Source organism: Peromyscus eremicus, chromosome 19, assembly GCF_949786415.1.
Source record: "Peromyscus eremicus chromosome 19, PerEre_H2_v1, whole genome shotgun sequence".
NCBI lineage: Eukaryota > Metazoa > Chordata > Mammalia > Rodentia > Cricetidae > Peromyscus > Peromyscus eremicus.
The window spans coordinates 27,109,372-27,133,719 of NC_081435.1; positions in this window are offsets into that span (position 1 = coordinate 27,109,372).

Below are 24,348 nucleotides of genomic sequence, written 5' to 3' on the forward strand. Positions count from 1 at the left end.
TCCAGGGAAGATAGAGCCCAGGAACAGGAAATAGTGGCAAGGGAAGATGTCACACCCTGCAGTCCGGACTATGGCTTCCCTCCCATGAGCCTCAGTGGCTCTAGATTCTGCTCCCTGGAACACTGGATGAGACTTTTCCACAGGAGGCAAGGGAACACCCTGTGATGGCCCATATCTCTCACCCACCATTTGCCTTCTGCAGGTCAATGCTTCCCATGGAGTGAATATCCCATGCTTCTGAGTTCTAGTGTACGGTTTTTGGTGATGCCTGGAAGACAAATTCTGCTCTGTGCTACGATAACATTTCAGCTGATCCTGGAAGTGGACTGTGCTGATATATTTTTTTTCTTAACTGCACACAGTTAGAGTCATCTGGGAAGAGGGGACCATCATATTGGTTGACAGGAAAGTCTATGGGGCAATTTCTTGATTAATGATTGATAGGGAGGGTTGAGCCTACTATGGGCAGTGCCACCTCTGGTCAGATGGTATAAGAAAAGTAGCTGAGCAAGCCATGAGGAGGAAACCTGTAAGCAAGATTCCTCCACTGCCTCTGCATCAGTTTTCTGATCTGCTCTGATCTGCATTCATGACGACTGTAAGCTGTAAGATGAAATCAACCCCTTCCCAAGTTGCTTTTGGCCACTGCCTGGATAGTTTTTGTTTGTTTTGGTCTTTCAAGACAGAGTTTCTCTGTGTAACAGCCCTAGCCTTCCTGGAACTAGCTCTGTAGCTCAGGCTGGCCTCGAACTCACAGAGATCCGCCTGCCTCTGCCTCCCAAGTGCTGGGATTGAAGGCGTGTGCCACCACTGCCCAGTTGTGCTGTGTTTTATGTCAACTTGACACAAGCTAAAGTCATCTGAGAGCGGGGAACCTCAATTAAGAAAATGCCTCCATAATATCCAGCTGTAAGCCATTTTCTTTCTTTTTAACATATTTTTTTATTGATTCTTTGGGAATTTCACATCATGCACCCTAATCTTACTCATTTCCTAGTTCCTCCAAATATGTCCCTCACCCCTGTAGACCCCCACAAAAGAAAAAATTTTTAAAAATTAATTAAAAACAAAACAAAGGGGCTGGAGAGAAGGCTCAGAGGTTAAGAGCACTGGCTGCTCTTCTAGAGGTCCTGAGTTCAATTCCCAGCAACTACATAGTGGCTCACAACCATCTATAATGAGATCTGGTGCCCTCTTCTGGCATCCAGGCATACATACATGCAGAACACTGTATGCATAATACATAAATAAATCTTTAAAAATAAATTTATTTTAAAAAAGAACAAATGAACAAAAAAACACTTCGTTCCTGTCTTTCCCCAGCTCTCCAATTGGGAGCTGCCACGTGTCACGAAGTGCACACTTCTTTCCACTCAGCTTTACTTGCAAGTGTTCATTGTAATGAGTTGTGAGTCTGGTTCAAGGACTCTGGCTTCTGGCACACCATCAATACTGGATCCTCCCTGAAACTCTGGCTGTCTTCTGCTGTTGCCCCAAGTCATGGAGATTCTGTGGCTGCGGTTCTGCTGGACCAGTTCCTTCACACATTCCAGTAGGTCATAGGTGATAGACGGCGTAGATGTTGGGGTGGGCCAATTCAAAGCTCTAACTATGGGTCTGGGTGGTAGCTGATTTGGTCAGTCCTGGCCAGCACTTCTATGCCAGTGGTGAAGGATGGGGCCATTTCTCCCCGAGGGGCGGGGCCAGCTCTTCTGCTACAATGGCCAGCAAGGGGCGGGGCCAGCTCCTCCAGGGCCAGCAAAGCTGGGTGCTGGCTCAGCATGACCCTCGGATTTCAACATACATGGTTTCTATGTAAGCCATTTTCTTAATTAGTGATGGAAGAGGACCCAACCCATTGTGGATGGTGCCATCCCTGGGCTGCTGGTCCGGGGTTCTATAAGAAAGCAGGCTGAACAGTCCATAAGGATCAAGCCAGTAAGCAGCACCCCTCCATGGTCTCTGCATCAGCTCCTGCCTTCAGATTCCTGCCCTGTTTGAGTTCCTGTCCTGACTTCCTTCAATGATGAACAGCAATGTGGAAGTGTAAGCCAAAGAAACCCTTTCCTCCTCATCTTGACTTTTGGTCATGGTGTTTCATTACAGCAATAGAAGCCCTGACTGAGACAGCCACAGTGGTTATCACAGCAATAGAAAGCCAATTATGTCCCCAGAGACAGCAAGCAGGTGGCTGAAGGACTTGAGGGGAAAGGTTCCCGTTGATACAGCCCACCCTTCAGGTCACAGAGACTCCCCTCACGCCTCCCTTGTTTACGCCCGCCTTCCACACCATGTGTGGTCTACCCATTCTCTTTCCCAAGAATGCTGTCATCCCTCTTTTCCAGGGTGACTGTGTGGTTCACTATAAACATATCCCTCAAAACTGTACCAAATACTATCTCAAAGATGGGAAAGGCCGTAAGGTGAGGAAGCAAGACCTGACTTTTTTTTTAATTACAAACCACTTGCCCGAACAGTTCAGGCTTATTACTAACTAGCTCTTACTACTTAAAATAACCCATTTCTATTTATGTATTGCCACGTGGTCATGGCATTACCGGTCTGCTGGCATCTTGCTCCTTGGGCAGCTGGTTTGCTTCTGGACCTGAAATTTTTTTTAAGATTTACTTAATTTATTAAGTATACAGTGTTCATTCTGCCTTTATGCAAGCCTGCACACCAGAAGAGGGCACCAGATCTCATTACAGATGGTTGTGAGCCACCGTGTGGTTTCTGGGAATTGAACTCAGAACTTTTGAAAGAGCAGCCAGTGCTGTTAACCATGGAGCTACCTCTCCAGCCTGAAAGTTTATTTTTTTTAAACATTTTAAATTTATTTTTTGGCACGGTATCTTGATTATATCCACCCCCAACTTCCCCACACCCAGTCAATACATGCCCCTCCTACCTTCATGTCCTTAAAAAAAATAATAATAGTAACAACCCAACTGAGTCCATTTAGTGATGCCTGCACACGTTTGGGCACCCTATCAGCTGTCACACTTCCAAGGAAAAATGACTTCCCCTCCCTAGCAATCATCAATTGCTAACAGTTCCTCGGTTAAGGGTGAAGCACCATAGGCCCTTCCCAGAAGGGCCTGAAGTTTCTGTATGGAGAGGACCACGTACCGGAAGCTCCTCGGAGCCCAAACCTACAGGGATTGTGTTCCCTTCCATCATCTTACCTGAGTGGCCCAAGGGCTGGCCTCTGACTCCCCTATGCCGGCTGTCCCTAGGTCATGAGGTACACAGGATGTAGGGTGATGAATCTGTCACCATCCATCACTACCTCACACCACTTATAAAAATTAGTAGAGCGAAGTCCTAAGGGTAAGCTGAAATTATAAAAGGCTTAGCTGACCTCATCGGGTATCTTCTGTTTGTTTTTTGCTTTTGGGGGCCAACATTTCACTATCTAGCCCTGGCTGGCCTTGAACTCATAGAGATCGATGCGCCTCTGCCTCTTGAGTGCTGGGATTAAAGGCATGTATCACCATGCCTGGCTATCATGCATCACCTTTGATGGAAGCACCGTGGACAAGCAAATGAGCCCAAGTCTGGAGAGGGTACTGATTTTCATTAAGAACAAGTAATTGTCCTCTCCAGGGTAAAGGAAGGGGTTCAAGGCAGTCAACCTGCCACCTGAGGCCTGGGCAGTTTCCTAAGGCTCAGTCTGAAGGCAAGCTGAGCACCCAGAGTGGTAGAACTCAGCCAGCTGGTGGGAGGCGGCTGTGGCCCGTGCATGCGTAGCTTCAATCCCCAGCACCCAGACCTCTCTCTTTAAGGACTGTTGTGCAGATATTCTGGGTGGACAGAGAGATGCTCACTCAGCAGTTACATCATTCTGTCTCCTTGAAGAGAAGCTCCTGGCAGCAGATGTACAGTGGTTTACCTGAGACCTGGAGGTTTGCACATTCAGTGACCAGCCCCAAGTTTCCATCTTTGCCACTGATTTTTGTCCTTAGGAATCAGGCTCCTGACCAACCGAACGCATCATCCTTTATTCCCCAGCAGTCAAGGACTATCCATACTTCTTCCACTTTTGTGGAGACAAAGCTAATGCCTGGGGCCACGGCTCTGTGCTCTATGTATGTGCTGGCTCTTCTCTTTGCCATTGTCCTTTCCGACTGCCCAGAGAGTGACAACAGTCCCCTTCCGACTCACAAGCAAAGCATACAGAAGCTCTGAGAGACAGGCTGGAGTTTCTTCCTTAACTCTCGGTTGGCCAGGGCATCTAAGAAGGCTCCTCGATGCTTCACTTTTATTCAAAGGTTATTTGCTTCTTATCCTGACACACTGGGAAGTGGGCCCTCATCTGTAGCCTCTGACCTCTTTTTACACTCTAGCCAGACTCAGCCAGATGGGAGCAGGTTGGAGTACTGCTTTCTCAAGGCTTGATACCTCTCCAGTACTCATAAACAGATGGCCAAGGGTCTTGCTGATGAAGTGCCCCTCATGTGCCTGGCGTTGTGCTAAAAGCTGGGCCAGCGTCAGGATGGAGAAAGAGGGGGCCATAAAGGGGGGTTACAAATTTCAAGGAAGTCTCAAGGTTATGCAATTCTCAAGTCTTAAATGTTATACCTTGTGCCCTTCCAATAAGCATGCCACACGTACCATAGCCTTTCATTCTCACAAGCCAATCTTATCACCATCTCTGTGACCCCATTGTAAGGATAAGGAAACTGACTGAGGTCAATTTTCCAAGGTCATTCTGTTGGTATTGACATAGCCACGTTTTTCTAACTTCCTGCAATTAAGATGTACGAGTCCCGTGATCTTCTAGACGATCTTTAATCCCTAGGCCTGCTTTGACCCGGTTCCACTCTATGTACCTGTGGGTACAGGCAAGAGGGCATGCATGCCTTGCAGCCGCAGAAAGGGGCTGCCGCCAAGAAGGCGCATTTCCGTGCATGTCCACCAGATGGTGCTCTAATACCGAGCCACCGACCTCCGGCGGCCAGTGGGCGGTCCCCCCCAGACGGAGACGCTGTGCGAAGCCCACGCGTTGCCTACTGACCAGGGTCCCCAGCCTTCCTCCGCTCTCCCAGATTTCTGCATCCCTTGCATCCTTTTCTGCTGTGCCCAGGAGTTAGATATGGACTAGGGGCGATGAGACTTTCTTGTGGACACTTGGGAGGTCTCTTCCTTCTTTCCGGTAGAAACTGTCTTGACAGTGCCCGGTGTCTCCCAGGACCTCAGAGTACTGCCTGTTCCTTGTTTCCTTCTTGAATTCCCAAGGCCCTCCCTGTCACTCCCACCCTCTCCGCTTCTGCCAGTCTTCAGAGGCAGGGACCATTAAGACCGATTCTACAGATTTGGTGATGCAAATGTATGCAAATATATGCAAATCGCCATGTAAAGGAGGCTTGCCACTGTGGTTCTAAGTGGCTGTCACAGCTTCTCTGACACCTGTTCTGAGACAACTGCCCTGCCCCCTCCTGCTCATGTGTCTATCTGCCTTTTTGCTGCCCCCCCCCCATGTACACACACACACACACACACACACACACACACACACACACACACACACACATTGGCTTCTGGCTTCTGGTCTCCTTTTCCCCAGGAACCCAGGCTGACTTCTGGTCACCAAGGATTCCTCTGGTCTTCTCTCCAAACTCCTTAGAGGGGACAGGGAGGGAAGGACATCTCTGCTGGGCACAGATTTTTGGCATCTGACAATTTCACTATTTCCTGGCTGTGTGGCCTTGGGAAAGAAGTTTAACGTCTCTGCCTCAGTTTTATCACCAGCATAATGGGATTAATGATGGCACTCCGTGGTCAAGAGTCCATGCTATGATGTCAGTGCTCAGCACACTGCCTTAAAACATGAAACTGCTCATCTTTTGGTTCTCGTTGGATCATCGAAACGGTCAGGACTCGGGCTTGGAGACCGATTTGCAGATGGACACAGCTTAGGCATGTGGATGAGTGGGTTCCTGTCTGTGCGTGCACACACGAACACACACACACACACACAGCTGACAGCTTCACACACTGACAGGCGCACGCGCGGGTACACACATTCAGAAACACACACAGGAGGAGGCTGTGGGAGGTGGAATCTGAGTCATCGAGACCAGAGCTGTGGGTGGTGCTTTTGTCCTGATTTCCGGGGCTCGGTGCTCCGTTTTGAACAAGGAAATGTTTGGAGGGTGGTAAAGCTACCTCAACAGCTAAAGGCCCCTTTTCATGACTTCTTTGCCAGGCCAGCTGTCCTGTTCCATCCCTGCTCGATGTCATCTGGACTCCTTCTACTGTCCCTGCCCCCTCTCCACCGGGCCCCAGTAGGTAGGGCAGAGACGCTTATGGGAGGTGACGTCAGAGCAGGCTTGAGATGACGTCAGTGCAGGTGGGCCTGCTGCAGCTCCTCCCTGGAGAACGATGTGGATGGCCCTGTTAGGGAGGGCCTGCGGAAGCAGCACAGGGTGGTGGCTAAGGGCCCTGAACTAAAGGAGGAGGAGTCCAGGTCCAAGCCATGCCTCTGCGGCTGCTTTAACCTCTTTGGCAGTAGAAAGAAGCTAGTCACACCTTAGTCACGGGTCTTGTGACTCCCAGTGACGTCATCTACATTGACCTGTGCTAAGGTTCGGAGTGACCCTGACTGAGGGACAGAGCACCTTCCCTGTGCAGCTCCATCCCATCCCGGCAGTGAGTTTCCTCTCCTGCATTCCTGCCCCTATCCACACCACCAAGCCTGGGGAAGAAAGAGGGAAAATGCTACCAGAGATCTGAAGCCTTGGGGGCCATTCCATGGCTGGGTGTGGCAGGGACAGCAACAGGCTGTCCAGCTTTTTCTCTGACTGGAAGACGATTGAGTCAAAACCTTGACAAAGGAAGGAAGGACACTACTGCTTGTCATGTGCTGGGAGCTGCACCCCGTGAACTGCATGCTCTCCCAAAGCTCTGTGGTGTAATTGATCCCAGCATCCTCTGTCTACAAGAAAAAGAACCGCTTTGCCCAGGACACACAGTCCATAAGTAGAGTAGGACTCTGATCAACCCCATTTCTCTCTTCGCTTTCTATTACCCTCAGTGGTTTTGACTAATCTGGGTGTGGCCTGGGGACATAGTACTAGGGGACACCAGCTCCTCCTGAAGCTGTCCAGTTCTGTGAGGCCTCAGACGGGGACGAGGTCTGTTTGTCAGGTCGGTCGGTCTCTTGTGAGCCTGAGGGCAATAGCAGAGCTGATATGAGCTAGTTAATCCATGGGAAGTGTCCCCAGGTGTATGCATTTGGCTTCCAGCCCAGGGACTGTGACATCAGGGAAGGGGACCCAGGTGCAAGGGACACAGGTGCATAGACGTTGGGGTGGAGTAGGGGCAGCCGGAGACACCTGCTGAAGGCTCAGGAGGTGGGTGGGTGGAGGGGGGTAAGCAGCAGATGGGTAGGGTCAGGTGGGGGCAGGGATGCTGAATCAACTCTTCAGCCCAAGGTGACTGACTGAGAGAAGCTACGTGGAAGCAGGAAGTATGAAGGGGAGTGGGAAAGGAGGGCCACCGGGAGGGAAAACCGAGGAAGCCAGGGCCAAGGACAGGGGTGGTGGAGATGGAGAATAATTAGCTATGCAGACTCTAGGGTCAGAGCGCATGGGCTCTTAGCTCAGATCTGCTACTCCCAGCCTACGTAGCTAAAGGCAAAAGCTGTCCTTTAGCTTCTCAGTCGTGAGCAGGGACTTAGCCAGTGTCTAACCCCTGAGCCTCCGATTCTCCCCCGGGGAACTTAAACTTTATCTAGGCAACCAGCCACAGGACTTCAATCACTGTTGGGGACAGGAAGGGCCTCCACAGTCGGTCCCAGGGGCCAGTTTCTACCCCGGCCTGATCTCTCTGTGCATGTGCGCACGCGAGTCTCTCTCTTCTAATATTTATCCCAAGCCATGGTTACCTTTTTCTCTGGGCCGGGTTTGCAGGCCTGTCTTGTTTATTGGTTGAGCACCTAGCACACAGTAGGTGCTTCTAGAATGTTCACTGAAAAGACAGCTAGTATGTCAGGTGCCAGGGTGGCTGGTACCTTGCTTACTAATTGCTTCATAGCTGATTTCTGGTCGGCAGAAATTTCTAGACAAAGAAGGTCCAGGCTCTACCCTTGGGACCTCACAGAGCAGTGGGTGAAGGGTCTAGAGGGACAGTTACTGAGGTGACTTCAGGGACATCTGCAAACCAAGACCAGTGCTTGGAGGAGAAAAAAAAAATGCTTGTGTGGTTAGGCTGGGTTGGGGAGCTGGCCCCTAGAGTGCTCCTCAGCAGTCCTCCTCGGCCCCAACAGTGATTAAGGCCCTTGTGGCTGGTTATTCAGCAGCCAGGCCGGAAGAGAAAGCCAGTAATTAACAAGCTGGCACTCACACAACCACATGTCAGCACGCCCAAGTGCAGGGATAGCTGTCTGTCAGTCGTAGCTGCCGGTGGAATTTTTTTTAGACAGCTGGGCTCAAGCCGGGAAATGAATATAAGTTACATTTCTATGCATCGTTGTTCGTGGTGGTAAAAAAAAATTAATCAGTGACATGGCTGTGACACATACTCATTTAAGAGTCTACAGAGAAATGTTCATTTGTCAGAGGCAGCAGAGAAGAGATTATGTGTCAGCTGGGGAGGGGTGAAATATTTATACAATGGCTAATAAACACCGGTGTGTAAGGGGGGTCAATTGATTGTGTCACTGGCCATAAGACAAATATGCCGTTGAGCGGCTGTGGGCACTGCCCCTGTGCCCGGGGGCGCCATTCTGATGACAAATACAAAGTGTGTCACTGGTAACGCTCCTGTCGACCACCCGTGCAGTCCTCTTGCTGGCTGCCCGACTGAGATCCTCGGAAGCAGAACTCCCCTGGAAGCTGCCTACCCCAACTTCATTAACTTGGACTTGAAGTTGGTAAATGGCTCCCCAAATGCCAAACCAACTGCAGAAAACCATTTCTCTCTCCGTGCATGTGTGTGTGTGTGTGTGTGTGTGTGTGTGTGTGTGTGTGTTCTGCTTTTTTTGTTTGTTTGTTTGAAACTTCACGCTTCCCAAATTCAGCAAAATGACTGGCTTCACTCTCTGTCTCCACCAAGACCCACCCGGTCACCAGCATGTCCCCTGCAGAACCCATCCTACCCTGAACACCCATGCAGCGCACGGAGGCAGCAGATGTAGAGCTCCTGGGTCCTCATCGCGGGTGAGTTTGTTCCCAACTTACAGACCCCTCCCAGGCTCCTGATCCTTTGGTGCCTGGGTGCCCACCTGTCATTGCCTCAAGTGACAGTAGTCTCCTGGGACACCCATCATCCTAGGCTGGCAGCCTCTGCCTCTCTCCTATCCTTAATTAGTCAAACTTTCCAAAGAAGAGCACCACGTAGGGCTGATGACTGCTAACACCCAAGCCTCAAGCATGTGCAGGGCTCCACGCAAGCATTGTCTCCGTGAATCTTCACACAGTTCTTGAAACGGCACAGGGAAGAAATCAAAACCCTGGTAAGTTTTTTTGCTGCACAGACGAGGTAGGAGCGGACCTGGTCCATGGGACTCCTGAGTATAACCTCCCTGGTCACCTGTCTGACCTGTTGGAGCCTTATGACAGGTGATTAATTCCCAAGTGTAAGTCAGCTTCTGAGAGACTGACCCACAACCCAGAGGACAGTGAGTGTTTAAAGCCCTGCCTGTCCCAGACTCTGCTTGGAGCATTTCCTCTGGCGAAGTCTAGCTGACTCCATCTTTTATCTGAACTGGGACAGGTGGAGTTTTTTCTGAAGGCTGAAGGGTCCCCATCATCCCAGGGACAGAGAGGCCCCTGCCACTCCCCCGCCAGGAGCCTGCTGCTTGGTTGCTATGCCGCTCTCATCATTCCTGTGACATCAGCATCTGTCATTTGATTTGGGATGGGATGACACTCTGAGCAAACAGTTGCAGATGAAATTTCACACGTCTCTGTGAATGTGGAGATCACAGATAAGCACACGCCACAACTTGTTCTTACTTTTTCAAAATGAGATTCCTCCCTTCTGAGGTTGTACTTCACCTTAGGCTTCCCACCACGAGGCTGTTGTAACCTCAGTGATGGTGATAATAACAACACAGCTTGGGTAGTGAGTGTTTGCTAGAGGCTGGGGCGCTTCATATGTTTTGGCTAATCCTCGGAATCCCATTTTACATACGAGAAAACTAAGAGTCAAAGAGATGGTGATTTACCCATGAACATAGTAGGAGCTTGGAACTGAGCTCAGGGGTCACAGCTGAAGAGCACCTATCTAGACTCTTGCCCACTAGAGCATTAGTTCGATCCTACTGTAGTCATGGAGACACCCAGCCTGGATCCTGGCTGCTACCATACCAACCTCTGTTAGCTCCCGGCAGGTCTTGCTCTCTTGTCTCTGGAACTTCACAGATTCTCTTCCTGCTGTCTGAAATGTCCTTCCTCCTGCCTGCCTGCTGTTGAATGGGAGCCTCACTGAGAGCTGCTGAAGGTTCGGCTCTCCCATCTGTCTATCTCCCAATGTCTACCCCATCCACATTGCCAAGCCTCCAGAGGCAGCCCAGCTTTGCGCTGGTAGATGGCTTTCCCGTAGCCCCACGGCCTGCGGGACTGACTCCAAGGTGCTAGCAGCAGAGGCGACTTGAAAGGTCCTGAACTAAATAGGGCAACGTCCCCAGTGCCCATGCCCAGCTTCCACAGCATCCTTGTCACAGCTCTGACTGGGTCGCTGTCCACCCCAAATGCCACACAAGCCGTTCTCCTCTCTTTGATGTCTACCGTGTATGCCTCACTTGAGCACTCCTGGCTCTCTGGCTCTTCTTTTCTTGGAATGTTTGGTGCACTCCTCTGCTCCCTAACTCCTACGTATCCTTAGGATTCATCCTCCATGTTTCTCCAGGAAGCCCTTCTGGATTTCACCAGCCTGGGCACAAATACTCCAGAGTGGGAAACTGAACCACTGTGCTCTTAATAATCTTCATTTTTTAAGCTTTTAAATTTTATTTTTATTTATTTGTGTGTGTGTGTGTGTGTGTGTGTGTGTGTGTGTGTGTGTTCTTGCTTGCTTGTCTGTATATGTGTCACATTCATGCAGTGCCCGCAGAGGTTGGAAGAAGATGCCAGATCCCCTGGAACTGGAATCATAGGTGGTTGTAAGACATTCAGTGTGGGTAACAAACCCAGGTCCTCTGCAAGAGCAGAAAGTGCTCTTAACTGCTGAGGCATCTCTCCAGCCATGTTTTTAGTATTCTTACTGCCAGATCCAGAGGAAGTCCTCATGAGTATTTGTCAAGTGAGTGCGTGAATATCCGAATGACCAGGGAGTGCGAACAGCTAAAAAAAAAAAGAATGCCCAGTGACATTAGGTTTGGAGGTTTGTTCTGAATCATGGCCTCGGTTAAGCTAGGGAGAGACTGGCAGCTAGTAGTGAAGTCTCAGTTTGTTCAAACAGACTAGGATTTGTCCTGAATCTAAATTGTCTGTGTGACTCCGAGCAAATTCCTTAACTGCTCTGTGCTTGGCCACTGCAGCCATACCATGGGAGCTAATAATATCACTTATATTATAAGACTGTGTTAAATTAAATAATTTGAGTTGCATAAACGTGCTCAACACCTATTTGTTACTGTGAAGAGACCAAAGCAGGCAGAAGAACCAGGAGGAATTGTACCGTGCAGGCCATTTCAGGAGTGGGCCTCAGGATCTTGGGTAAGGATACAGCTGACAGCCCTGGACTTCCAGGAACCTGTGTCCTGACGCCAGCTCTGGTCCCATAGACTGACCTCAGATGGGTCTTCCCTCCCCAAGTCTTGGTTTTTCTCCTCTTCAAAATAAGGACAGTAATTCCCTTCCCAGAACCACCCAATAGGATTATTGTGGGAGATCACACAAGATAATATATGTGAAGAAGCCTCCAAATGTGCTCAGGGCTGTATAAATACAAGGGATTACGGTTATCTGCGGGAGGTTTGTAGGGGCTTAATTATTAGCGTTCACAGGCGCTGCAGCTGTGACGCAGCCCTGCAAATGTGCCCTTGGCAGCTCCTTAGCAGGAAGGGCCCCGGGCAGAAACTGAGGCTGGGTTGCCAGCGTGCTTCTCGAGGGGATGGGCACAGGAGGGGCCGGCATTGGGCAGCACTGCGGCTGTAGCCCAGGCCTGCTCTCCAGGTGTGGACCTGTAAGGTGCCGAGGTGAGAGCCCAGGAGAGGAGGCTGACGCCCTTGGCTTCAGGCGTACCACCCTGTGGATGCTTCCAGAAGTGGGTCTTTCTTCTGGGTTCGATCCTGGCAAGCTCCTCCTCTGGCTAGAGGAGACGGAGCCAGGCCCCAGCTGACGATGACTCGGCATTTGCTAGACCCAGCTGGGTGGTGGGGAAAGAGGCAGGCGCCCAGCCTCCCAGTGTCTGAAGACCCAGGAGCTGTGCAGTTTGGAAAATGGAAGGAGGCCAGGAATTCTCTAGGAAGCCAGAGCAGGCGCAGCAGTGGTTCGTTGCTTTGTGCAGAAGGGCACAGGAGCTGAGAGGACCTGGAGCCTGGCTTGAGGATGACTGGGGATGGAAGACAGAGCTGTGGTGGAGGTGGAGATGGGGCCGAGGGAGGGAGCGCTGAGGTGTGAGAAGGCGTTCTCCAGAAGCAACAGGAGAGGTGGCTCCCAAATGCTACCACCGTTTGCTTACTCACGATATTCCTAGCTGGGAGCACATACCTGCAATCCCCACACTTGGGAGGCTGAGGCGAGAGGATTGCTGTGAATTCCAGGCTAGCCCTGGCTACATAGCAAGACCATATCTCAAAAACCAAATCTATACCCATCTTCTGTAAGCAACCCTAATGAAACTCACTGGATCCAGGAGGAGGAGGAGGAGGAGGAGGAGGAGGAGGAGGAGGAGGAGGAGGAGGAGGAAGAGGAGGAGGAGAAGGAGTCACGAAAGCAGAAGAGGACCTGGTTGAGAAAAGAATGAGGATCACCGAAGGTGGAGGGGACAAGAAAGGGTAATGTGGGGGCTGTGAATGTGATCAGAATGTTAAGTACATGCATAAAAACATTATAATGAAACTCATCATTATGTATAATTAATACATGTTAATGAGAAAAAAATTATTATTTACTTTTTTTTTTTTTTTTTTTGGTTTTTCAAGACAGGTTTTCTCCGTGTAGTTTTGGTGCCTGTCCTGGATCTCGCTCTGTAGCCCAGGCTGGCCTCGAACTCACAGAGATCTACCTGGCTCTGCCTCCCGAGTGCTGGGACTAAAGGCGTGCGCCACTACCGCCTGGCTTTACTTTTAATTATTTTAAACTTAAACAATCCTCCTGGAGCACTACAATAGTCAACTGGGGTGGAGACAACTCAATTTAATAAACATTCATTGATCATCTACTATTGACGACCCAATAGACAAAGGTTCTCTTCCTCCAAAGGTTGGAGTTTAGAAGTGAAGCTGTCCCAGGAAGAACAAATTGCAGACACAAAGACAGAGAGTGAGGAGAGACCAAAGGTAGCATGGGTAGACAGCCCCAGGCCATGCAAGGGTGCTGTGGCTTGGCCCAACAGGAAGAGTCAGGCTGAGATTATAGACTCGAGTGTCCACCAGCACCATAGAAAAAGAACCAGCAAGTGGAGACCTGTGTCCCACATTCTCCACTCTCAGGCGGGGCTGAAGGCAGGGGAGGGTTACCTCAGCTGCAAGCCTGGACAGCTGTCAGAGACTCAGTGTGTCTGTCACTGACCAAATGTGGGAGCAACTAGGTGCGTGTGTCTGCCCGATGCCTCCTCACACCTTTATTAGCATCTGCGAGCTGACTATGAGTCAACAATAATAGCCCTTCACATGGGCCTGGCACCTGTGTCCACCTAAGTTTCGTAACGATCTCTCCAGGGAGTAGAGCCCAGGTCTTCTCCTCCATCACCTCAGACGTTGGTGCCTGACATTATTGTCCACACTGTGAAGTGCTGGGCAGAGACCAACTTGCCGAGGTAGCAGCCACTCCGATTTTACAAGTGAGAGGGACCAAGTGGCCCTTGGGCGTCTAGACTGTAAACCACAGACCTAGAACTAGCACACGTTTCTTTCAGTTTTCTGATTCTGTGAGGCCGGATTTCACTATGTAGCCCTGGCTGGCCTGAAACTCCGTTGTGTAGACAAGGCTGGCCTCACACTCCCCTTAATCCTCCTGCTTCTGGCCCCCTGGGTGCTGGGATTACAGGCGGCTGCTAGCCTGCCGGGCTTGCTTCAGCCTCCTCCTTTCGACTCTCTGCTGTGAGCTGTAAAGCGGCCCAAACAGTGACCTGCTTCTTCCAGCACAGCCCAGTGTTCCCAGCTCCACTGGTATACACTGTAGACCCGGCCCCTTCACACCCCAATCCCACACTCTGACTGCAGCCCAGCCTTGAAGGCAGGACTGAAATCCTGGCTTATGCTGCCTGAGTGCTCCAGGCTCCTGCCCACACCAAGCCTTGGTGTTCCCATAAATTTTTTTCCAGCGTGGGGACCCCTCCCGCCTCCATCTCAGAACCTGCTTGGTTAGAGCAGCCAGGATCAATGCACAGAAAACCCAGTAATAACCTCAGCACAGGCAGCCGGGCTGCTGTATAAAGACAGATTAAAACCTCATCGGGTTGGGATGAGGAAATAATTCAACTGCCCGGCCACTGTGCAAGAGACCGAGGTTGCAGGTGCTAATGGCAGGACGTGGGAGCGACACTGGGGATGGGAGTGCTCTGGCCTTGGGGGTCTGCACCCCTCTGTCTATCTTGGTTCCACCCTCGGAGCCACCTTGCTTTGTTGCCTGCCGGAAGCCAAGGCTGACACATCCCGGTCCCCTAGGGAGCGGTGAGGGGGAGGCAGGCTGAGGGAAGCTAGTCCCCGCCTAGCGCCACACGGCGGGTTCATTCACTCCTCAGCGGGACATTATTTTGCTCCTTTGTTAGTCTGGGTCTCCTCACCTAGACTATAAGCCCCCAGAAAGCCAAGGACCTGTTCGTTTACGCCCCGCAGTGTATCTCCTACGTGCAAGAGGCTCAGCTTGCATGTTGAGGAAACAAATGCATGGATTAGAATCCTGCTTCTTTCAGATCAGCCTCTATGCCCTCGCTGGCCTCGATTCTCTGTAAAGTGGGCTGGGCTGCCTGGAAGGGTGATCTCAGTCCAGCGAGGGGCTTGTTTCTGGTTAAATTTAAACCGGGTGTGGTGTCATACTCCTGTAACCCAAGCACTGCGGTGGTAGAGGCAAGAAGATCAGAAAAAGTTCAAGGTCATCCCACGCAATGTAGCAAGTTCGAGGCCAGCCTGGGCTACATGAGACCTTATCTGAGAGAGAGAGAGAGAGAGAGAGAGAGAGAGAGAGAGAGAGAGAGAGAGAGAGAGAGAGAGAGAGAGAGAGAGAGAGAGAGAAGAAAAAAAAGGATTCAAACTGATTTTTTTTCAGAAAATAGAAATCGCGTCTGACTCCCGAGGCGCCATCAGGGGGCGCCCTTGTGCAAGGTGCTGGGAGCCAGGCGCCTTCTCTGGCTCCCGGGTGTGTTCGGCCGTGGCCACCCCCACTCCCCGCCTCCACCTTTGGGGGTTACCTCCCCTCTCCTCCGTCCGGTTCACACGCCCACCCCCACTCCAGCGCGTGTCCCCGCTCCAAGGACTGTCTCCGCAGCCCTGCCCAGCGCCCCTCCATCCCCCGCCCGGCCCAGACTCCTTCCACCCACGCAGCCCCATATGCTGGGAAGAGCCTCCCACTCCCCATCTGTCAAGCCGCTTCCTTACCCCCATTCCCCCGCTCCGCCGCCATCCCCTCCTCCGGGAAGCCCTTCCTGATTGACAGGACGGGGGGACCAACATTGCGGGACACTCGCCTCCAGCCCCACTGTCCTAAGCCGAAGGTTGTGTTGGGCGAAGGATGAGCTCAGCGTCTAGGTTTGGGGACAGATGCAGAAACTCCGTGAGCTTCAGATCATGGAAAAAACCTGCCAAGGTTCAGCAGCTAGCAGAGACCCCCCCCCCCTCTTTTTTTTTGTCCCGCCCCAGAGGCCAGGAGAATGGGGCGCAGGCCCCATCCCCCGCAGGTGCGGGATCGTGGGAGGGACGGGGACTCAGGGCCTGGGGAGCTGGGTGCGGAAGAACAGGGTCTGCTTTTCTCGCCTGAAGGACCTGGTTTCATTTCGCAGATTGATTATGGCTTCATGTGTGGATGTGTACGCGCGCGCGCGCGCGCGCGCTGGGCGTTGTTAGCTTTTTCTTAAATGTACCTTGCTTGTCTAATGAATGTTTGATTGCACCTACATCCGGAGGCTGTTTTAATGAAAGGTGAAGGCTCCTGGAGGGAAATAAATAAATAAAAGACCGTTCCCCACTCCCTCTGCACCTCCTTCTCCCACAACTCTCCGTCCCCAGCTGTCTTCTGAAGCCCGTGCCTCGCGGACGAATCCTGATCCTGTTTGAATGTTCTTGTGTAAAGGATGTTTCTCTCACGGGGAAATCAGCCGCCTCCATCGGTCAATCTCCGGGCTTTTATTAAGGGTGCGAAGGGGAGATGAATGGAGACAGAGGGCTGAGGAGGAGGAGGGGAGCCCTTTCTCTCCCGCCAGCACGCTGGACTGCCGCTTTGTTCACTTGTTGACTTGTGGGTTCTGTGTCAGCCTTTGCCTACGGTCAAGCTCGAGTCGTCAGAATGTGATCAGCAACCCACAACTGCATTCTGACTAGGAATGTGCTGAACTCGAGAAAGCTTCAGTTTCTTTACCTGTAAAATGGAGCCCATGGTATTCATGTGGTGGATGGTTGGGTGACCGTGCATTATGCAAAGTGCCATTAAGTGCAAAGTAAGTGCTCAGCAAAAGCGGCTGTAAATATCGACTATGCAGGGGACAAGGGTGACACAGACCCCGACACTGGTGGAGGCAGTGTGAGGCTTGCCTTGAGAGGTGGAATGTCTGAGGTTCGTGAGTCCACAGGCCATTACCAGGGCCTGTGTGCCAGGCTCTGCTCTGCGCTCTGGATTCAGCTGTGAGAGCAGAGATGGTCTCTGCGTTCCATATGTAGCCTGCCACCAGACCCTAATAGCTGAGACAGAGCAACAGAGTAGGACCACTTCAGAGCACAGAGAAAGGTGCCCCACTCCACCCCTGGCTTCTCAGAAGAAAGCGATTTCATCAGGCAAAGATGAGGCGCGTCTGGGCATTTCCTGCTACAGGATGTTGAATGTAAGAGAGTGAAGTCATGGCTATTGTGGAACTAAAAGGTCAGTCCCTGTGTGCTTAGAAAAACAGTTCTGGAGACAGTGTGGTGGTGTGTGTGTTTACTCCCAGCACTGGAAGGCAGAGGCAGGCAGATCTCTGAGTTTGAAGCTAGCCTGGTCTACACAGCAAGCTCAAGAGCTGCCAGATCTCAACCTCCAAACCACCAAGACAAGAAAGAAGAAAAACAGTCCTGGGTTAAAATCCTAAGTTTCCTACTTTCTGTCTTTGTGACCAGATCTAGTTATTTAGCTTTTCTGTGCCTTGCTTTCCTCTTCTGTTAAATGGGTATATTAATAATAAAAGGCTCATCACAACACTCCTTTCATTGGGGTTTTGTGGAGAATGAGAGAGCATTCACCAAGCGCTTAGTACAGGCTGGGCATGAGGTTAATGTTCGATAACTGCTAAATAGTATTAATACTCACTGGTCCTGGAAGATCATGGGCGGGGAGAAGAGATCAGGAAGTACCTTATAATCCTTGGCAAAGGGTCTGGACCAACCTAAGCACAGTAGTGAAGAGGGGAGCCATCAAGTCCTCAGCATCCTGATGTCATCCCTGGTTCTTCACTTTACACCCAACACGGGCTCCTCAGCAGCCACTGTCAGCGCCCCTGACGGTTCCTTGCCACTTCCAGTCAGCACCCTGGTCCCTGCTGTCACCATCTCTCTTCTGCCTGGCTGCGGTGGCCTCCTGGCTCGTCTCCCCAGCTGTCTGCTCTCCACACTGGAGGCAGAGGGATCCTGCTAAAATGTGAGGTAGATGGCATCACTGTTCTGTCCAGGGACCTTACCCGGGGTGGGCAAAGCCAACGTTTTCATGATGACCGGCAGACAATGAAGTGAGGCCCGTTACCGAATCTCACCCCGCCCTCTCTCTAAAAAAAAATTACAACTATTTATTTATTCAGTGAGCTCATGTGAATACACCATGGCGTGCATGTAGAGCTCAGAGAGCAACTTGTGGGAGTTGGTTTTCTCCTTTGACCTTGCACTTCCTGGGGGTCCATCTCAAGTTAGCAGGCTTGGCAGCAAGTGTCTGAAGCTGCTGATAGGTTTCGCTGGCTCCCTTTTTGGTTTTTGGTCTTATTCTGTAGCTCAGGTTGGCCTAGACTATGTAGCCTGAGCTAGCCTAGAACTAGATGGTAATCGCTCTACCTCAGCCAAGCAAGTACTAGGATTACAGGTGCGTACCCTATGCCTCGCCCCCTCTTTTCTCGTTCCTCCAGGCTTGTGGGTCTCTGCATCCCTCCTTCAGAGTGAGTTTGCAAAGCTCTGTTCTTTCTCAGGATTGCTGCCTGGTCCAGCCACAGGTGTCAGTGAGAGGATGCTCCCCCACCTCTTCAGGCGGAGGCTCAGTGAGGCCTTCCTTCCCTCCCCCGTATGTATAACAAGCCCACCTCCTGCTCTCTGGTTTCCTCCTTTTTAGTAGCAGTGACCACCACGGAACACCGCAAATTTGCTGGATTACTTACCACTGGTCCCTCCCCACCTCATCGGAGTGCAAGCCTCGCGAAAGCTCGCGAAGAAACAGTGGTTTTGTTTGTTTCATTGTTATACCCTTGTATCCAGGGCAGTGCCTGGCACACAGTAACCTCTCCATAGCCATGTGTTGAGTGAGTGGGCTGAATGAACATGTGCCAGAGAAACACAAGTGGTGCAGTGCACAGAATGGGTGGGGCCACGCCGAAGGCAGAGAGGGAGACCTTGACAAGCATCCAGGGCAGGGGCGTGCTCGACTCACATGGACCAAGGAGGTATTGCTGGAGAGGGGTGAGCTGCCCGAGAAGTAATTCAGTCCTGTCTGCGTGGTTGGGAACCACTCGGCTGTGGAAGAAAGGATGAAGTGAAGGATGGTGGGCATGAGTGATGCTGGTTTCCGTCGTCTTGGTGGTTGGTGGTGCCAATTACTGAGCTGGAAGGAGGAATGGGCTGCGGTGACTGTTACCGATCTCAGCGTCTCTCAGCCTCTGTTACTTCATCAGCAGAGTGGGGAGGTTGAGTCCTGCCACTGTCTGAGGTGATGATGAAGACAGAGAGGAAGATGAAAGAAACGGCAAGCCCTGTAGGAGTGCCTAGTTGGTTAGACAGGTGTTGATTTGGGGAGATCTGGCAGGTAGGTGAGATACTGACCTGCAGCAGACTATAAGAAGAGGCTGGCCCAGAAGGAAGGAAATGCCAGGGAAATTGCTTTGGTCCATTCACCTAGGCGATAGGAGAGGGAGAGAACAATATGATGTGAGGTGTCATGGCTGTGTGGAGGCGGGACTTGGTTGATTCTGGAGTGAGAATTGGGTACCAGAGCGAAGGTTGAGGTTTAGCCAGAGGTTTTCAAGCAGAGAGACCACAGGGTAGCTTGAATCTAGGTGTGGGCGGCGGGAAGGGGGGGCATAGAGACACAGGGTGGATGATACTGACTGCCATAGACATCCTTCTCCGCCCCCCACCTATCACATAAGAGAGACGTGGTGATGCTGAGCACGGAGAAGACAGATCTGAGTAACCGGACGCGAAGCCTCAGAGCACACGGCCACTGGGTGTCTTCCTCTCCATGTTACCCCCCCCCCAGTTGTGCTTATGTTGGGGGTCAGGTAGAGTGGGATAGCAGAAATTCTGATGTTTTTATTTACTGGATTATGTTTGTAGTTCTGGGAATCGTGCGTGCTATGCCACTGAGCCGCACCCCAGGTTTCCCTTTGCAGCTTCTGAAGCCTCTGGAAAGTGCTGGGCGGTGGACTTGCAGGCCTGTCCCCGCCCTCTGAGAGGTCAGGCTGTGGGGAGCAGAACCTTCCCTGGGCCCATTGCAAGCTGTGCCAGCACCCTTACTGTGCAGGGAGAGGCTTTCCAATGTCAATGTCTCTTGGTTTATAAGAGGTAGAACTGGGGCTTGAACACACAGGGTTCGTGTCCAGAGCCCGGGTTTGTAACCACAGATTAATCTGACCAGGGTCGGAGAGTCTGATCTGAGGTTTACCTATCAGAGGATAGACATGTGGCTGTGGACACCTGGAGAGGTCACCAGAGAGAAGTGAGGTCCCTGAAAGTAAAATGGCCTTTAGAGGGAGCCAGCTGGTAGACACTGCCTCATTCATTTCTTCTTTCACTCATTCATTTTATATTAATAATATAATTATATATATAAAATATCACTCTCCTGGGTTCCAGGCACAGGATGATAGAAACAGTTGAATACCTTTCATGTGCCAGACACTCCTAAGTTATAGGCTACTGTAGGAACTAAGCAGCTTGAACTCCTGCCCCAATGGAACTTATGTTATACAGAAGAGACAAAAGAAGCAAGACGTGTGTGTGTGTGTGTGTGTGTGTGTGTGTGTGTGTGTGTGTGTGTGATAAATAATAAATATCAAGAAGGAAAAAAACAGGGAGTGATATGAAGTTGAGATTCCAAACAAGGTGATAAGGAAAGGCTTTCATGACAGGAGATGAGAAACACAGGCAAGAGTCAGAGTATGCCAGGCCCTTCTGGTGGTAAACATATACGTATTTATCAGATATAACTGTGCACATTGACAATCCAGGCATATAGGAGGCTGAGGCCAGCCTGGGCTACACAATGAAACCTTGTCTCAAAAAGCCAAAATGAGGCTAATGATGTAGCTACACAGTGAAAGTTAGCACACACCAGGCCTTGGCTTGGGCCCCCATAAATGTGGCTTGGTGGCAAAGGGAAGGCGGGAGAGTTATAGATTCAAGGTTATCCTTTGCTACTTATGAGTTCCAGGCTAGCCTGGGTTATACGAAACCCTGTCTCAAGGTATGTATTTTATAAATACATATTTATAGTTGGGCATGGTGGATTGTGCCTGTAAGGGAGGTTGAGGCAAAAGCCACAAGTTTGAGTCTGACCTCAACTGGATAGTGAGTTCAGGGCCAGCCAGGGGGATACCCTGTCAAAATATATATATATACATTTGTATCTATAAACATTCATACACATTGATGAAGGCCAATGGAGTGTTTTGTGTTGAGTGCTTGGCTTTGCTTTTGTGCGTGGAATTTGTTTAAGTGTTCTTTGGGCTCAGTCCCCGTATAAGAGGGACTGAAGCAGGAATGTACACTGCAAGGGTTTGGGGTCCAGGTACAGCATCAGACTTGGTTGGCCCATGGGGCACTGGAGAACTAGAGCATCCTTCAGGGGTGTCTGGAACTGGGTAGCTGGCTGCTCTTTCTGGTCAGTTGTGGATATGGAGACCTAGGTGGGTCCTCAGGCAGGTTTCTTTAGTTAAAACCTCTAACCTGCCACTGGACAGTGGTGGCTCACACCTTTAATCCCAGTACTCAGGAGGCAGAGGCAGGCAGATCTCTGTGAGTTTGAGGCCAGCCTGGTCTACAGAGTGAGATCCAGGACAGGCAGAGCTACACAGAGAGACCCTGTCTCGAAAAACCAAACCAAAACAAAAGAAACAAAACAAAAATTAAAAAAAAAAAAAAAAAGATAAAATCTCTTACCCCAAGCTGGAGGGTGGGGAGAAGCGCTGTGCCACGCTGTCTTCTGAACATGACGGAGCCGTTTCATTCTAAGTCCACATTGGTGTGGTCACCTGCATAAGGCCTGCACAGGGCCAAGCCAACAACATCAGGCAACTGCCCAGCAGGAATAACTAACTGGACTCAGTGGCTTAAAAAAAAAGTGGGTAGGGGATTTGTTGGGGGTTGTCCCTGGGAAATTAGAGGTAGAGTTGGATAATCAAGATATACTGTATAAGTATATAAAATTGTCAAAGAATAGATAAAAGAAATTGTAAGTTTTTTTTTTTTAGCTAGCTCTTTAATTATTTTATGTGTATGGGTATTTTATCTATATTTGTCTCTAGCCCCATTTTTAGTTTAATTTAGTTTAGTTTAGTTTAGTTTAGATTTTCGGGACAGAGTTTCTCTGTGTAGTTTTGGTGCCTGTCCTGGATCTCACTCTGTAGACCAGGCTGGCCTCGGACTCACAGAGATCCACCTGGCTTTGCCTCCTGAGTGCTGGGATTAAAGGCATGTGATATTTAAATTATAAAAATAAATACTTCTTACCCTCCTCTTTTAAGGCAGGGCTAGGGCTGGAGAGATGGCTCAGTGGTTAAGAACTACTGCTCTTCCAGAGGACCTGAGTTCAGGTTCCAGCACCCACATCAGGCTGCTCACAATCACTTGTAATTCTAGTCCTAGGAGATCAGACCAGACACCCTCTTCTGGACTTGGAGTGCACCTGCACACACACACACACACACACACACATGAGTACATATACACACACGTACATATATACATATGCACAGGTACATTCACACACATTCACACACACAGGGACACAAACACACACACACACACACACACACACACACACACACGTAGATAAAAATAAGCTCACTATGGTACCACATACCCTTAATCTTATTACTTGGAAGACAGAGGCAGACAGGTCTCTGTGAGTTCCAGGCTATGTAGTGAGACCCTATCTCAAAATAAATAAATACATGATAGAAATAAATACTTTTAAAATAAGAATAAAGATCTGGGTGATATATATATCGTCTTTTTTTTTTTCAGAGCTGAGGACCGAACCCCAGGGCCTTGTGCTTGCTAGGCAAGCGCTCTACCACTGAGCTAAATCCCCAACCCCTGGGTGGTACATATTTTAATCCCAGCATTTGAGAGGCTGAGGCAGATGGATCTCTGTGAGTTCCAGACAAGCTTGGTATACAATAGTGAGTTCCAGGACAACAAAGGCTACACAGAGACCCTGCCTCAAAGAGGAGGAGGAGCAGCAGGAAGAGGTGGTGGTGGAGGAGGGGAGAGAGAGAGAGAAGTCTAGAGAACAAGAGTATCAGGATCTTGCCATGGAGCAGCCTAGGCTTACCTGGAACTTAGAATCTTCCCACCTCCATCTCCTAAGTGCTGGACTTTCAGCCATGGACCACCATGCCTGATCTCTCTCTCTCTCTCTCTCTCTCTCTCTCTCTCTCTCTCTCTCTCTCTCTCTCTCTCTCTATTTATTTATTATGTATACAGTGTCCTTTTGGCCTGAAGAGGGCACCGGATCTCATTATGGATGGCTGTGAGCCACCATGTGGGTGCTGGGAATTGAACTCAGGACCTCTGGAAGAGCAGCCAGTGTTCTTAACCTATGAGCCAACTCTCCAGCCCCGCCTAACATCTCTTACCCCACCTTAGATGAAGGAGGGAAGGAGGTGTGTTTGCACTGTCTAAGACTATCTTCCAGTCTCTCGATCCAGCTCTCACCTCAGCTCTGGGCCCACAAGAGGGGATCAGAACCTGCTCTACTCAAGAGAAGGGGCCCAAGAGCAAACCAAGAAGAGGATGGAGTGAGACATCTATCTCTTGCCTGGAGTGGACCTGTTCATTAGGAAGGGACCTGAGAGATGGGGGCCAGAGGCTTCCTGGGGCAGCCTTGATGGGTTATCAGAGTGCCTCTGGTTTTAGTTTCTGCTCAGATGCATGACGCCTGGCCCCTGGCCTTGGGAGGCCTTGCTGGCTGGCCGGCCCAGGAAGCTTTTTCTCTGTCTTACCAAATAGATGACCAAGCTGCTTGCCTCTTGTCTTAGTCACTTTTCTATTTTTATGATGAAACACCATGACCAAGCAACTTATTTTGTGGTTGTTGTTGTTTTGCTCTATTTTGTTTAAAACAGGGTTTCTGTACGTAGTCCTGGCTATCCTGGAACTATCCAGACTAGGCTGGCTTCGAACCCAAAGATCTGCCCGCCTCTGCCTTCCAAGCACAGAGGTTAAAGATGTGAGCCACTACCGCCTGATTGACCCAGGCAACTTACAAAAACAGCATTTAATTTCAAGTTTAGCATTTCTGAGGATTAGAGTCCATGATGGCAGAGCAAGGGTATGGGGTCAGAAAGAGCTGAGAGCTCACCTCTTGGCCCTCAAGTAGGAGGCAGAGAGAAACAGACACTGGAAATTGCAGAAGTATTTTGAAACCTCAAAGCACACCCTAGTGACACATCTCCCCCAACAAGGCCACAGCACCTAATCTTTCTCAATAGTTCCACCAACTGAGGACCAAACATTCAAAATATTAGCCTGGGGGTGAGGGCATTCTCATCAAACCATCACATCCCACTCCCTGAACCTTCCCTCATAGGCTCATGGCCATGTCATAATGCAAAATGCATTTAATCTAACTTCAG